Raw genomic sequence first — 15,548 nt, 5'->3', positions numbered from 1 at the left:
AACAAAAAATAAGGCTCTACAACAGCTGTGTGGTATCAGTTTTGCTTGATGCTGCAAAGACCTGGGGCATTACGCAAGCTGACAAGAAAAGATTTGATGCATTTGATAGCAGGTGTTTAGGAGGGATCAGCAATGTCAAATGGCATCACTATGTTGGGAACATCGAGTTTCAGGAGAGAACAAGAAAGGAGAAGATTATGGACTCCCTAACAAGGAAGTGGCTTTGATGGGCTGACCATCTAGTGAGCATGGATGGTAGAAGGTCTTGTGAGCTGGATTTGCTTCTCTGGGCTTCCCAGCCCATGCTGAGGCTCATCAAAAGCTTGTGGAAGTCAGTAGAAATATCATCTAGGTTTTGATGGTTTAACTTGTCTGTAAGGATGGAAAAGCTTCAGGGCTTTTGCTTTACTACTCCCACGTGGAGGGTGTGTTCAGTACTCACTGACCCTCTGGGGAGAGATAAGGAGGGGAAAAAAAGGTGAATGTGAATGTGAAAATGCAAATGAAAGACATCTTTTTGCAAGATGCTGCTCTCCAGCAGGGATATTCATATGAATAAAGGATTTCAAAACCAGGCCTCTAGGGTTTTGCAATGCAAACTTAGGCCATGCAGACAAAATGGGGTTTAACAGACTCCAGAAAGCCAAAATCTACACCAGTAAGCTCCATCGACTTCAGTGAACCTTGCACAGATGTGAGGGTGGAAAAGTCCCCTGTTCACATTTTCTCACAGAAACAGCCTTTCTGCACATATTTGAAGAGCATCTCTTGGAAAAAAGTAGACCAAAGAAGGTAACTTAAAACAGATGGGAGCAAGAAATAATAAAGCCAGGCCATATGGATAGAGTGGACCTGCTCGAGGCAAGTGCAGCCAACTGTATTATGATGTAGTAATGTGTGAAAGAGGCTGCACTAATGTATGGACTATCTGTAAGTGGAATTTTTTCATGATTGAATCAAGAAAAGGAAATGTGCTTTGTCCAAATGGTAATAAGAACCATATTTCAAAAAGATCCATGTTGAGTTCTTACATCAAATAATGTCAAAAATAGCTCACCATCCAAACTGGGATCTCACCTTCTTCTTATTTAAAACTCTTATTGAGGTTTTAAAATGTTCTCCTTAAATCTGCAGCTGGTAGAGTCGAGCCTACTATTTCCTTTTTATCATTTCAAATCTCTTTAGGATGCAGAAAAAGTAGATAGCAACGATAATCAGCCCTTTAAGTCACACAGTCAAATCTGTTAGCAATAAACATGTATCACTGTTTCTGAGCTAGAATGTTTAGCTTTACTTTTCCATGAGCAGCTTAGGATAGCCTTCCAGATATAAACACAACTAAAATGTAATGCTTCTGGTGGTAAAAATGTTATTTCTCTGCAACATTGTACTCTGCAATTCAAAAGCAATATTGCCATCTGAACTTCAAAAGCCAGCACAGGAGCACTAATCAATGAGTCCATGAACAGAATGCATTATGAAATTAATTTTAAGACAATAATAACTACCCCAAGCTATTTTCAGTTAAAGTTTTGTTTCAGCATTGACTATAAGAAAGTGAAAATATTTATGCAGGCAGCTAACTGGCCTATCAGACATCCAGAATTCAGAAGATCCCATGACAGAGCAAACACTCACATGAGTGTGAGGGGAAGGACAGACTGCATTTAGCAGGACCACAGCATGCCAGGATGAGACCTGGGTTAGAGCAATGACATTTAGGAAATTACTGTAGAAAACTGATAAGGGCATGATCCTTTTTTATGCAGCAGATCATGCATAATGCCTGCTGTGCCTCAGGTCCTTTTCATAACTATAGAATGAAAGCTCATGGCAAGATGCTGACAGATACCACAGAGCAAGTAATAATTCCCCCTGCCTCAGGCAACCACACTGCTGCAGCCAGCTTATAGCTTGCGGCCTCGTTTGGTAATGCTATGGCTGATCATCCATCCTGTGTGGCTCAGGAGATGACATAGCATTTGTGTAGGACAGAAAGTTAGATGAAGAGCTGACTTTTCAATGGTGAGATTAACTCTTATTGTATTACGGTTGAGCTCTGACAAAACCCAAATGCACTCCTGTTTAGATACTGTGCGATCCTATGCTACATATATCTGTGTATGTCCACAAAAATACAGAGAGAGATAAAAACATAAAGTGCTTTGGCTACAAAGGTGTTTTAGAGACATTTATAAAGTAATCTTTAACATCTATAAAGAATTCCTATTAAAATAAATCTTCCATGTGTGCCTAGTGAGGGATTATGACACAAAAAGAAAGGAGAGATGCTTTTTTCTTACATACTAAGACTGGATCCTGATCCATTAAGGTCATTTGGGGCCTTTTCTACCAAAGTCCCTGGAGACAGGACCCCAGCCAACGGCAGCTAGATAATGGCACGTGATTGATGCATGGACAGAATGTGGCATGTGGATAATTTTCCAGAGAAAGTCCATGGATTCCCTGCTGAAAGATGGGACAAGAAGGGCACCACCTTCCTTTTGCGTGTGAGCCCCAGAGGATTTGAGAGCTTCAAGATCTGACAGATAATTAGCTAAAGAGCTGACAAACTCATGAACATGTGTTTCTCTTTCAGTGACCTCATGCTCCGGTTTGTCCTTGGCACTGTGGCTAAGCTGAAGTTGCAGCAGGTTTAATCTCTAAGGTTCACCAGCACAGACCCATATGCCAGGGCAATATGTAGCATGGCAGAGAGGTATCACTTCACACCCCTTCAGCTTTTTCACTGGGAAGAGCACATAAATGGATCTATCAAGGTTTAGTACAATTTTTTCCTATTGTATTCAATGATGATTGCAGTTGTCTAATATTTAACCTAAATGCCCTGGAGAGAAAACTCATGATTATGGTTTATAGATGATTTCCTAAGTATCCTTTCCTTCCAAAAATTGGTCTATCTGGATCTTCTGCCTTTCGGTCAGGTTTAAACCTTCACTCTCAATTCTAGGAGCAGTAAGGCCACATCACTGTGCTAGTGGGAAGTAGCGTCATGATCTGCATGTATTTCAGATGTTTCAGCAGGGGTGGAGTACGCCAGTAAGTTGTGATTGTTTGCAGGTTTGCAAATTTAGCATGCTGTTCATGTCATTTAATATTATCCTATTTGAAAGCTATTATAAGTGTAGTGCAATTGTCTTAGCTTCTATTTTTCCTGAACTCTCTTGTCCAAATGCTCTTTGGAAATCAAAGGCAAAAGGATCTCCAGCGTAAAGAAAAAGCCCAACTGTGCTTTTGCACAGAATGATAGCAGCCCTTTCTGGGTAATGTCTCTGATTACACAGCATTTCTCACAGACGCAGCAATACACCATTTTGTTTGGGGTTTTGTGGTATTCCAGATCATAGGATGAATGTAGTGTAGCAGACTAGGTGTAATGTTAAGTGCTAGGGTTTCAAGTGAAGGTTCAGTTATGTAGGTGAGACAGACTGAGCATCTTGGCCACAGCCAACTCTTTCCCAAACTATATAAATCGCTCTGTTTGGGAATGACTCTTTATGGAGGCTTTTGTTACCAGGCCGGAGAGTGCCAATAATGTCAAATCAGTGAATGGCCTTATTGACAGGAAAGGATTTTTGTGGCAAAGGGTTTCTCTGTGGCAAGAAGACCTTTAGAAGAATGTGGGTCTCCTGTGGGTCTCCTGTGTGTCTCTGTGTTCATGAATTTGGCACAGGAGGAAAGAATAGGGGAGGAAAAGAATAGGCTTAGATTATACCTTCTGGCTAAATGCTTAGTGCTTTTTGGTCAGAATAATACTGTTTTATCAAAACAAAAAGTCATCTGACAATTTTGATTAACTTGTTAAAGATTAAAGGGATTTTTTTTAAATATCCTTTCTCTATTGTGATAGAAAAAGAAAATAAAACGTTTGGCAAAAACATGTCAGCTATATTCCAATGGGGATGGCTCAGGTGATGGGCAATAGTTGTTGGGTTTTTTTTTCCAAGCTGGAATTTCTAAACATATTCTTTCAATTTTGACTGGGAATGGAAACATGTGAAATGCCAGAATTTTCCGTAGGATAGAATTTCCAGGTTTGACTCAGTTTTAGGACAGAAATGAAGATGAAGTTGTGAATGCTCCATCCCTGGCACCATTCAAGGCCAGGTTGGACAGAGCCTTGGGTGACATGGTTTATCATGTGGTGTCCCTGCCCATGGCAGGGGGGTTGGAACTGGGTGATCTTAAGGTCCTTTCCAACCCAAACCATTCTATCATTCTATGATTCTATGATTCAATGGAAAGTTATAGCAAAACAGAACGTGAGCACATGGAAAATATAAACCCAGGCACTTCAGACCTCAAGCAATTTCTTGGTTCAGAGGGAAACCATATAGGTGCTCATGTCTCTTTCAAGGGTGCACGTCCAAGAAGATGGCACTTTTCCCACTTACACTGATTGTCCCTGCTGTAAACTCAGAGAGAATATGGTGACTCTTTGCTTCCACAGCATTTTCAGAGAACATCTGTGAGTATAAATTCCACAGGATTTATAGAAGAGGAAAACAACCATAATTATCAGTCCACATGAACACAGTGTGCTCTGGTAAAGAAATAGCTGATGGCATTTCGGTGGTGAAGAAACAGAACTGGGTCTATAAGTCATCCAAACAATACCTGGCTTACCATCAAAGGCAGGTGAGGAGGGGACAGGAAGGGTGAGGTTGGCAACATTAGGCACCAGTTTAACTTTTGAAGGTCTGAACGGGGGAGTATCCTTTGCTCCAAAGACAAATCTGGCCGATGATAAAAGCTCATACGAATTTCAACAAGTGGCCGTGCACAGCTCCCCTGCACCAACATGAGTTTTGTTTTAGGTGACTGACATTAAAAAACATGGGGTTATGTTGCCAGTCCCATGGTGTTGTGGCAATGGTCGGTTGCCTGGCTTGTTCATTGGTCCAACAACACACCACTGCTTGCTAGCAAAGAAAGCAATGTGGATGAAGACCCTCAACAAGCAAGTTCACAGAATCATAGAATGCTTTACGTTAGAAGGAACCTTAAAGATCATCTAATTCCAACCCCCCTGCCATGGACCTGGACACTTTCCACTAGACCAGGTTGCTCAAAGACCCATCCAAAATGTCCCTGAACACTGCAAGTAAGAGTGCTGGAGCTAATACTGTGTTCTTATTTGTCCTGGCCATTAGAGGCTGCCCTGGGGGAGCTTATGGATTGGGCTTAAGTTCACATTCAACATGCATGTACCGGTGTTTGGCACAGGGTTGGAGGAGAAACTTTACCATTTCTCTTCTGACTTCCCTAGTCACATTAGGTTTTCATTACTTAGAAGTTAATCACTCAGGTGTTCAAAGAAAACCTGTCTTTTTCAAGTTTGAAAGCTTCTCAGTCATCTTTGGGACACTTGCCATAGGAGCAGAAGTGTGCAGCTCTACCTCTAACCCATTGACAGCTTTAGATCCTTCTTGTGTATATTTTGGACCTTTTCATACTACTTCTCTCTCCACAAGTCATTTTTCATTACAGGCCTGATCCTCTTCACCTGAAAAGCAAAACTCAAGGGAAAACAATGTTTCCAGATGCATCTATGCAAAAAAAGACATAAGTTATTCTCTGACAGAAGTGTTTTTTCATGTTGTTTTTCACTGAAACACTGTGTGTAGTTTTCATTCTCTGTGCTGTCATCAATGGCACTTTGATGGGACTCTGCTTGTAGAGGGAACAACTTGCATGGCACGTGGCTTTGTCCCTTAAGTACATAATTCTGCTCAAATATATTCCAGGGCCAAAACTTCAACACTCTTAAACTAGTTAGGAACCTAATTGGTCTCATTGTTGTGCACCCAACAAACTGCATGGAATATGTCCATTCCATAGACAGCAAATGGGACCTGTCATTACCTGAGTCTGTCTCGCCATTCAAACACAGACAGTAACCAAAACTTGTGCTAAATCTGTACTGCAACAATACAACCTGTACCTCTGTTAGGAGAAGAGATCATGAGCCTGCAGGACTTGTAGAGTAGAAGGTTCAAAATAGAGATTGCCTGTCCTGAGGATTCACAGTCTAAATAATTCAGCAGCTGCAATGGGGGATCACAGAATGACGGAATCCTAAGGGTTGGAAGGGACCTCAAAAGATCATCTAGTCCAATCCTCCTGCAAGAGCAGGGTAACCTAGAGTACATCACAGAGGAACTTATCCAGGTGGGCGTTGAATATCTCCAATGTAGGAGACTCCACAACCCCCCCGGGCAACCTGTTCCAGTGCTCTGTCACTCTCACAGTAAAGAAATTTTTCCTGATGTTCACATGGAGCCTCCTATGCTCCAGTTGACACCCATTGCCCCTTGTCCTATCACTGGACATCACTGAAAAAAACCTAGCTCCATCATCCTGACACTCACCCTTTACATATTTGTAAACATTGATGAGGTCACCCCTCAGTCTCCTCCAAGCTAAAGAGTCCCAGCTCCCTCAGCCTCTCCTCATAAGAGAGATGTTCCATAATGTTCTTTTTAGGGAAATCCAAGGTGGCAGTGTCTTTGGAATGCAGCTCTTGTTTGTACAATGGTGTCTTTACACCAGCGTTTGCACAGCTCAGCTTCTCCTCTTAAGCTTTTAAGACCTTGAGGTCTTTGAAGGGCATCAGTGATTTTTCTCATCAAGTTTGTTCTGCAGTGTGAAGGAATTGCTGCATGTGGCAGAGTGGGACTGGTTTTTATCAGATGAGCTTTGGGCTGGGCACATAACAAGCGGTATGAATTATGCAGGCAGCTAAAGGGGTTCCTCCTGACACCCTCTGCTTATGTCCCCTCCCATAGCGAAGGAGCTATTTTAGCAATGTTTAGGAGAGCTGAAAAATATTTAATTAGGACTATTTTTTACCCTCTTGTTAATAAAGTAAGGGGTCTTAATGGCTTGTTCCATGACGGGCCTTCATTCTGGCCAAAAATAGCATTCACTCTTCATAAGAACATTACAACTGCAAATTCTGATAACTTGAGAGCCAGGAATGAGCACCAATATCTAAAAATGTCCCTTTTCTACAGCACTAAGAGATGAAGGCTAAATCTGGATATGAAGCTATGGCATTTTTTACTATAAACAAATGCTGTCAATGACTGAGTACTTTGATCTGCTGGACCATGAGCCAGAGTAGATTTGTAGGGAGATCTTTCAGTGCCAAAGCACTGGGGAGGGGGAAAGAGACAGGGCTTAACTGGAGCCTAAAGGTTGCCAGATCAAGAAATTAGCGGATGGATTGCAGATGAAGATGGGAAAGAACATGTGCTGAAGTCAATTACCCCAGCCCACCCAGGAGGTGTGGGGTTTTGTATTTATGCATACCCTGCAACAATATATACTTATATTTATTTTTCCATGTATATATATTAAAACATGTGCAATGCCTTTCTGCCTGCATTGCCAGGACTGCCATGCAAATCAATTCTCAGAGTTTTATAAATAAACATACTTCATTGTGTTTTATTACTAGATCTTGGAGTTTACAGGGGAAAACCATCCCCACCAAGGCTTACACGATTGTCACAACGACACCCTCTGTTGCCTTTGGTGACTGTTCCCATGCCAATGTATTAGCTCCTGAAGATGTCTGTGCTCCATGTTCTCCAAATCTGATCTCTTCCTGCTCAACTTCCTTGTTTGTTTGGAGTTACCATCTGTTATTTCTTTTTGTTATAAAGATCAGTTTTCCTTCAAGCTTCTGTTGGTGTGAGATGGCCAACTGTGGTTTTAATGAGCAAGAGGAATTTTTGTGAGCATGGATTGCCACACTAACAAGAGCAGTGGCCTTCTGTCCCCATTTTGTCCTCCCTAACATGGCTAATGACAGCTTCTTGCAGCAGTTGCATTAAACACTGAGCTCAGTGCTGCAAAATAGTGATCATTTCTGGGAGATGCTGTGTGAGACTTTGCAGGGCGCTCCGTGTTTCCTGGAAAGTGATTAGCCCTAATGAGATCGGGTTGTCCAACTCTCATGACACTAAACTAAATCACAACTTTTCTTTCTTTTGGTTAAACAAAAGCTTGATTCATGAATTAAAATACATGATGAATCTGATTTTGCCTCTGATCCTTAATTAAACAACCAGATCCTTTTATGAATTGAAACAAAACTTCTGGGGCACAGTGAGTTTTCACTCCTAATAATGTTCACTTCTGTCAACGTGGCTAGACTTTAATTGCACATTAATACAGACAGAATAATGGGATGACACACAAATACATTGCTCTTGCTGGACTCCCCCAATGGTATTTTTTAATTGTAAGGACAGCAGATATTATTCAGACTCAATCGACTTTTTCTGTCCCATACTCTCCCATACTCTACCATGCTGTTAAGAATAATAAAACTACCTATCTTGCTGTAATGTTGTTATTATTAAGGACTGATTTTACTGTGATGCCATAAGAAGAATTGGATATGCACTTTCTGTTGTTGCTGATATGACTGTGTCTATTTCCTCATGTGCAGCCTGAAAAAGTTGTCAGATGCTTTACTTTGCACTGATCACTTAAAAATGATCACTCAGAAGTCATCAACTGTCAGCATCAACAGATTTTAATACAAACCATGTCTTCTTCAGTAGCTTTGTTGTTGTTGTTTAGATTAAATGTTTAAACCAAAAAAAAAGTCTTTAAATCTTGATATAAAAGGGGAGGTGAAGAGAAATTCAGGGACAATAAAAAGCTGATGGAAAAGTTGGTTTGGATTTTTCCTGTGCACAGCAGTTTTCCAGAATCTCTGCCACATTCACTCGCTTTGATACCAAAAAGATGTTATCGGGAAGTCAAACTGAATTTCATCCCACACCTCCTGAAAACAAGCATGTTTGACAGTTGTGGGAAAGGAGGGAGCTCAAGCTGTATCTATTGTTCGTGTAAAAATGCTTCATTACAAAAGTTAAATTACTCGTAATGATTCCATGTTAATTTGTTATTTGAATCCTCCGCAGTCCCTCTTTCCCCAGACAGAGCTGGATGACAGGAGATGATAGGGATATTGATGAAGCTTTTCAGCTTCGAGCAGATGTCTGCTGAAACAAATTCTGATTGCTGTTGATCTAGATACATACTTTCATTTCTTTCAAAATCAAGCCTACAAGCTTCAGAATTCAACACAGAAGACCAGTCCTTTTCTGATTTTTACTTTGATTATCTTAGGAAAAAAACAAAACCAACACAACGTTAAAATGCCAAAGAAGGGTTTCTCTAAAATGAGAACAAAGCCAAAATAGCAGTATTTTTAAAACAGCATATTTCAACAGAATGGAAATTCTTCCTCCTTCCTATTTTCTTAAACCAAATTACTGACAAAAACAGTATGCTTCCTGAAGTGTTTCATTTTGACCAAATTTGCATGTTCTGGTAGAACACGGATCTACTAAAATGATTGGGACTGGCTGAGGATGAATTCTTTGCTTCTTTTGGGTTGAGGCCCCATGGATCCTACCAAGACTGATTTAGTCTTTCCTGGATGGTGAAACGATTCCAATAAATTTAAAATAAACAAAATCAAACAACACCTCGGATTATTGTGACTCTCATCCAGAAAGCCAGCCTTAGCTGGACACTAGAAAAGAGAGAGAGGTGTCAGGTAAGAACATGTTATAAAGCCAGAATTGTACTCAAATAATTGAGTACAGCCTACTGCAAGCTGTGGGTTTGACAGTCTTCAAAGCACCACACAAAGGAGAGACATGAAGGAAAAGGTGGATTGTCTAGAGAAAAAGATGCATACTACATGTGAGGAATGAATCACGCATGGAAAAGCCAAGTACTTCCTTCAGGACACATCATCTACCTGCTCCTGTTTGTATTAACAAGGACAAAGTGATCTAAGACTGGGCAAGAGGGAAGAGCAACTTCCTACACTGTTCTAGGTTGAGGGGAAAGGTTGGTCTTGTTTGGGGAAGCTGGATTTTCTGGGAAGGTTTTGTAGAAGAGGAAGAAAAGAAGGGATGGAAGGAGAGATGGGTTCAGCAACAAGAGGTAAGTCAAGAGGAGACAAGATGAAAAGAAAACTGTTGGCATCTCTTGAGATGGGGTCCATTTCCACACGAACCCTGGTACCACATGCCAGGAAATCAGGAGAGGTCACAGAGTGCTTTCTGTCCTTAAAATAAAGACAAATTCATTGCAGGTGGCTCCTGTTTTCTCACTAGTTCATAAATATTTTGTTTAGCTGCACAAATTCCCTGGAAGTGACGGGCGTGTTGGCAGGTCAGAGAACCTGCTGTTGGGTTATATCATTGTTATGAGAGTCACGCTGCTAAGGAGCTTTGAGTTGTACCCCATACTGAGAATAGTCTAAATAATCTGTGTCTCAAAGCATCTCTCATCAGGGATCACTGTGAACACAAGTGATTTCAGCTGACCCCACGATCTAAACACAAACATGTCAAGATCTCAATAGCAAGAGAACATTTGTTTTAAATATCCTGAGTGTGAAACCAGGGCCAGTGGGTAACATCTATTTAGCAATTGTTTTATTTGCCTGGTGTTTCTTTCTTTAATTTTACTGCAGAACACATACAAGTATGTGCTGGAACTAGAATGGTGATTGGAAAGATCAACACAGTAGTCAACTCCTGGTTATGCAGCAGCATAAAATAGAGTGGTTTCCAAGACAAAAGCCATTACTCCAGATTTGAATGGGAGTTATGAATCCAGCCCATTCTCTCAAGGGAATGTCTCTTACTAACAAGTAAATTAACCTATGAGCCCTGTAAAATTAGTTTGGAGAGTGGTAGGGCAAGAGAAAGCTTGGACTGTACAGATCTCTTTCTCAGGCTGGAGACTGTGGCTTACAGAGGAAAAAAAGCAAAGTGTTCCTTACTACCAACTACCCCAGGGGTTGAGGCTGACTACTATTTTTCTGAAGCTGCCACAAACCCAGAGGGATCCACAACCAGCAGCAGACACCCAAAATGTGGAATACAGATAGATAAAATTGCAGTCAAAATGAGGCATTGAGCTGCTTAAGATAGATCTCTTTGGGACCCTGGCAAGGCTCCTAATCCTTACTCCCTCCCCAGCTACACCTACAGTGCACTGCAGTAATTAGTTCTTTAAAATAAATCACTTTTTCAAACAGTAAATTATCCCTTTTTTCTAATCTCTTTTTGGACAAGAGTAATTGCCAAGAGTGCAACCGATGGAGACATTAAATGTGGGAGCTGAGTAATGCTGGGACCAGATAAAGTTTTCTGGCTTTAAATGAGCTCCACTCACTGAGATCTGTGTCCACAGCAAAGGTATTTTGCAAAGCAATAGAGCTGACACACTCTTCCACTTGTACCAAAGTACCAAATGAATTGCTGCTGTAATATGTTCTGTAAAGAAACTAGATCAGGAATACGGAGACACAGCTCAAAGCTACAACGTGTCAATAGATTCAGAGCAGGAACAATGCCAGGTTAAGGCAGAGCAAATATTTGCAGTACAATATTTTATTCAACAGAAAAATCCTCAAGTTTCATTAATAGATAGTTTTGGCTGGTAAAGCAATTCTTTAACTGCGACATTTTATGAGCGCTGTCAAAGGCACTACTGAGTGCTGTCGGGAGGACAGACTGAGATTTAAAATGACAAACACCCAGATACAAACAGAGCATTCATTTGTCAATATGTTTCTGTAACTTTTTTTTGTAGTCACTTGGAAGGTTTTTTAAATGGTAGAGATGTCCTCAACCCAAAATATGAGACCCTGGAGCTTTGTATACAGCTCCCTCATTATTCAACTTACTGGTCAGAACCCTGGGAGCACAATTCCCCAAATTCCGGAGGGAGTTTGTGTCTGAATTTCAAATTAAAGTAAGGTCTATCCATTGAATATACCCTTTTATTTACAGAAGGAAGCCAGGTTCAAACCACATCATGTTGAACTTTAGCCAAATATCCTATAAGATCTGACTTCAAATGCAAGAAGGCATGCCATCTTAAGAAAATACCTCTCTTTCTTACTTGCAAACAGATTTTCTTTGCTTTTCTAAATTTTGCCCTTTTCACCACTCAAAGCACGGGTATTCGGTTGATAAATGGGAGACCTCTTCCAGATAAAGTCCTTCTTGGCTACTCTTACACTGAGAAAAAATGTAAATATAATTTGTAAGGGAATCCAAAATTTTCTAGGAATGCTTTAACTTTACAGGAGTGCTAAATTCTTCAGACTGAACATGGTCTGTCCAGATGGCTTACTTGGGGATATGCATGCTCGCTTCACCAGAGGAAACCCAAACTAGAATTCAGGAGGGTATATTAGCAAATCCCACACACTGAGCTATCCTTATAAATACCTAAGGAACTAATTTATAGCTTACCCCCAAACATGAGAAGAGGAATGCACTGATTTTTCCATAGATGGTTAAGTGAAAAAATATTTCTCCACAATTTGTTCTTACTTTGAAATAATATAAATTAATCCTAGCCATACAAATGGTTTTGCTGGCAGACACAGTCAAGTAGCTTAACTGAAGGGCATTTCTCTGGATTTTAGCAACATTTTAGGACAGCAAGAATAAATGTTTCTCTAATATCAGATGGGATTCATCGATGTGGCTGTGCTATTTCATACCTATAACGTCTTTAAGCAAGAGTCCATCCGTACGGATGGGGAGGCTGCTATAGACATCTCTGTTGCCTTGGCCTGGGCAGGAAGGAAACTGCTCTGCAGTAACTGAGTCAACAGGAAGATCTTAGCAGAATAACAAACTAGACAAAAAAGGTTGAGATTTTACACCCCATATTTTCTGTGCAATCTTCTTTGATTTTCAGTGCTGAGATTCTCATTTCAAGGCTGTGTTCCTGGCTCCCAGGCAAAGCAATATGGTCAAAGAGCTGATCAGAACTGCACCCTGAAAATACCCTGTTCATAAAAACTGCCCTGGAATACTGAATTGAACCAGCTCAGTGATAGTAATGGTAAGGTTTCAGAGTCATACTCGAAACCAGCTGAAAACCCTTCAGTCTGATAGCCAACATCAGCACTTTGATGAAAACCACTGTGTGAAAGCTCTTTGCCCAAACATTCACTGTTCAATGAGTATTTTAAAGTAAACATTTTGGTAGAGCTGTCCCATAAGCAAAGACTTTCTACATATCACATAATCAGTGATGTGTAAATGATCATCCCCTATGCTGAAGTCTCATGCAGTTGCCAGCGTGTGTGCAAGGGTGAAAGCAGTTCCTCATGGGAAACCTGTGCAGGGCCTGGTATTTACTGACTTTCATGCTTCTGCTAGACAATGCTATGATTACATTAATGTCACTTCTGTCATTTAATACTGTTGCTAACCCACATAATTGTTAAGGGACTACACAGTGCAATTTAGCATAATTAAGACAATTATACAGTTAAACACCATGAGCAGTCGGTAGCTAAAACTTTTGCCCAGTGTAAGGAAACCCAAGGGCTCTGTACACTGCAATATACTTCTTGGGCACCCTCAGGGTTTTGATTGCAGATGAGTATTACAGTGTCCACCATGCACTCACTGTTAGGCAGTAGCAGATCCTCTACCTTTTTACCAGGTGGATGCTGTTGTCAAAGGGAGATGGGGATCTGAGCCTATTTTCATCACCCCATAGGTAACCACATGGGAACTTGACCTTCAAGGTTGTTATTTGAGTCAGGCTCCAGATCTCACCGAGGGAAGATACTTAACACATTTCCTCTGCATTTCACATCCATCTGAAATGTATTTAGCTAACTTTTGAGGTACCTTGCATGTAAAACCTTGAACCACAATTGTAACCTCTCCAGTTTCCCTTATTCACACAGTATTTGATTTGGATGACATATTTTTACAATATTTATTTTTTTGGCCCATTTTGAGACTCTCATGTTAATGCCACAAGAAATTCGGTCTCCCGGATAATATTTCAGACATGGAGGGAAAAAATGAAAAACTAAAGAAAAAGAAAAACCAGCCGTCTGCATCCACTTAAACTACATTACAATAAAGCTCAGTTAAAATCTGATCAGCAGTTTTTTTAGCCTGAGCTGATTTAATATGAAAGAAATTAGTGGAAAACCTAAAGGCTGAAAGGAAATTTTTGCCACTGTTCAAAACAGGACGTGAAAACTTTAACATAATATTTACACACATTATGTTAAATACTTTCTGCAAGTTAAAGTTTAGCACCGCCGGCTGAAGACAGACCGGGAAGGACATTGTTTATACTTAATAAATCTGGTTTTGAGAAGAAAAACTTTTGTTCCTTTTTCTCCGCCTATGTATACACTGGCACTGACAGAAAATTCTGATTTAAAAGTATGTAAGCATCATCATTAAAATACTTCTGAGCACTTAAGAGAGAAGATGCAATTTGTTTTGTAGTTGATGTTGCGTTTTCATCTTGGCCTCCATGGTTGCCTTCATTATCTCTGGTGGTCTACAAAGTCCTTGAGATTCTTAAAGCATCACAGCTTTGCGTGATCTCTGAGTGTAGCTTTTTTCGTGATCATTGCTCGTAGACTTGCCCATGAATTTGCTGACCAAATATTTTACTATTTGTGGAGGAAGGTGTTTGCTGAAAAATATCAAATTATAAAAAGTGACATTTACACCAACAAGCACTGGCCATTTTCCCCAGGGAAAGTTTCAGGGTCCAGAATAGAGTTGATGTTCAAAATGAGGAGGAGATGGACTTTTTCCAGGAAGCAGTCCATAGTCCCCAGCCCAGCTTCTACAGAAAGACTTGGAAGACAAAAGATCCATCTGGCCCAGAGCAAGAACTGACATTACAATCCCAGAGTCTTAAACCCTGGGCTTTCAGCTAGAAGGAGCTGTAAGGCTGGTACAATATCAGCTCTGCAAAGCATGAGGACATCTTGAAAAATCAAGGGAGCTTTCATAAAACAGGAAAACAGCCTCCTACTGAGCTGCAATTAAAATCATGCCCAATCCCATGAACACACATACTGTTTATTAAGGAAGTTACTAAGATGTGCCATGGCTCCCAGGCAGAGGTGAGAAAGAACTCTTAACTCACCATCTCTTTCTTTCATCTGAGATTTATCATCTCGCCAGACTACTCCGATCATTAACACATCAAAGGCCTTTAAACCTCCCTGATGAAAAAATAAAAAGTTTTTTTAAGACCCTGGTATTTCAAAGATCAACCCCGTATTTGTAGATTTTAAGATCTATATGGAAACTGTGCAGAGCATAGCCCAGAGAAGGTTGCCCAGCAATTCCTAAACCAGTTCCAATAAGTTGCGGTTGACTCAGGGCATCTTTCTCGGAAAGACATTCGGTCTGATTTAAAGATTATAAGCAACAGAGAATCCACCACATTCTTTGGCAAGCTGCTAGTTACAAGTAGGGCAAAATCTCACCAGCAGGAATGGGAGTTTTGGTTAGACTCACATTTAACCTGTACATTAAACATTAGAAAAAGATCAAATTATTAAAGATTCATAACAGAACTGGGATATATTTTACTCCTTTCAGAAATCATAAACCTGTAATAATAAATCAAGTGAGAAACTGGGTAAAGTATTCGCAGGTTTAAAATTGGGTTTTTTACGTCAGATT

At 40.4% G+C, this 15,548-nt stretch overlaps 1 long non-coding RNA gene across 1 annotated transcript in view; it reads left to right on the top strand.

The window, feature by feature from the left end:
- Nucleotides 1-15,548, top strand: part of LOC130599500 (uncharacterized) — a 72,108-nt gene that overhangs the window by 42,562 nt on the left and 13,998 nt on the right. The gene's annotated exons all lie outside the window — the stretch shown is intronic.

Source organism: Pezoporus wallicus, unplaced genomic scaffold, assembly GCF_028554395.1.
Source record: "Pezoporus wallicus isolate ANWC-B61680 ecotype Strahan unplaced genomic scaffold, APGP_CSIRO_Pwel_v1 contig_8512, whole genome shotgun sequence".
In the NCBI taxonomy this organism is placed as follows: domain Eukaryota; kingdom Metazoa; phylum Chordata; class Aves; order Psittaciformes; family Psittacidae; genus Pezoporus; species Pezoporus wallicus.
The sequence above is the reverse complement of the archived record's forward strand: the minus strand, read 5'-3'. Positions and strand labels throughout refer to the sequence as shown.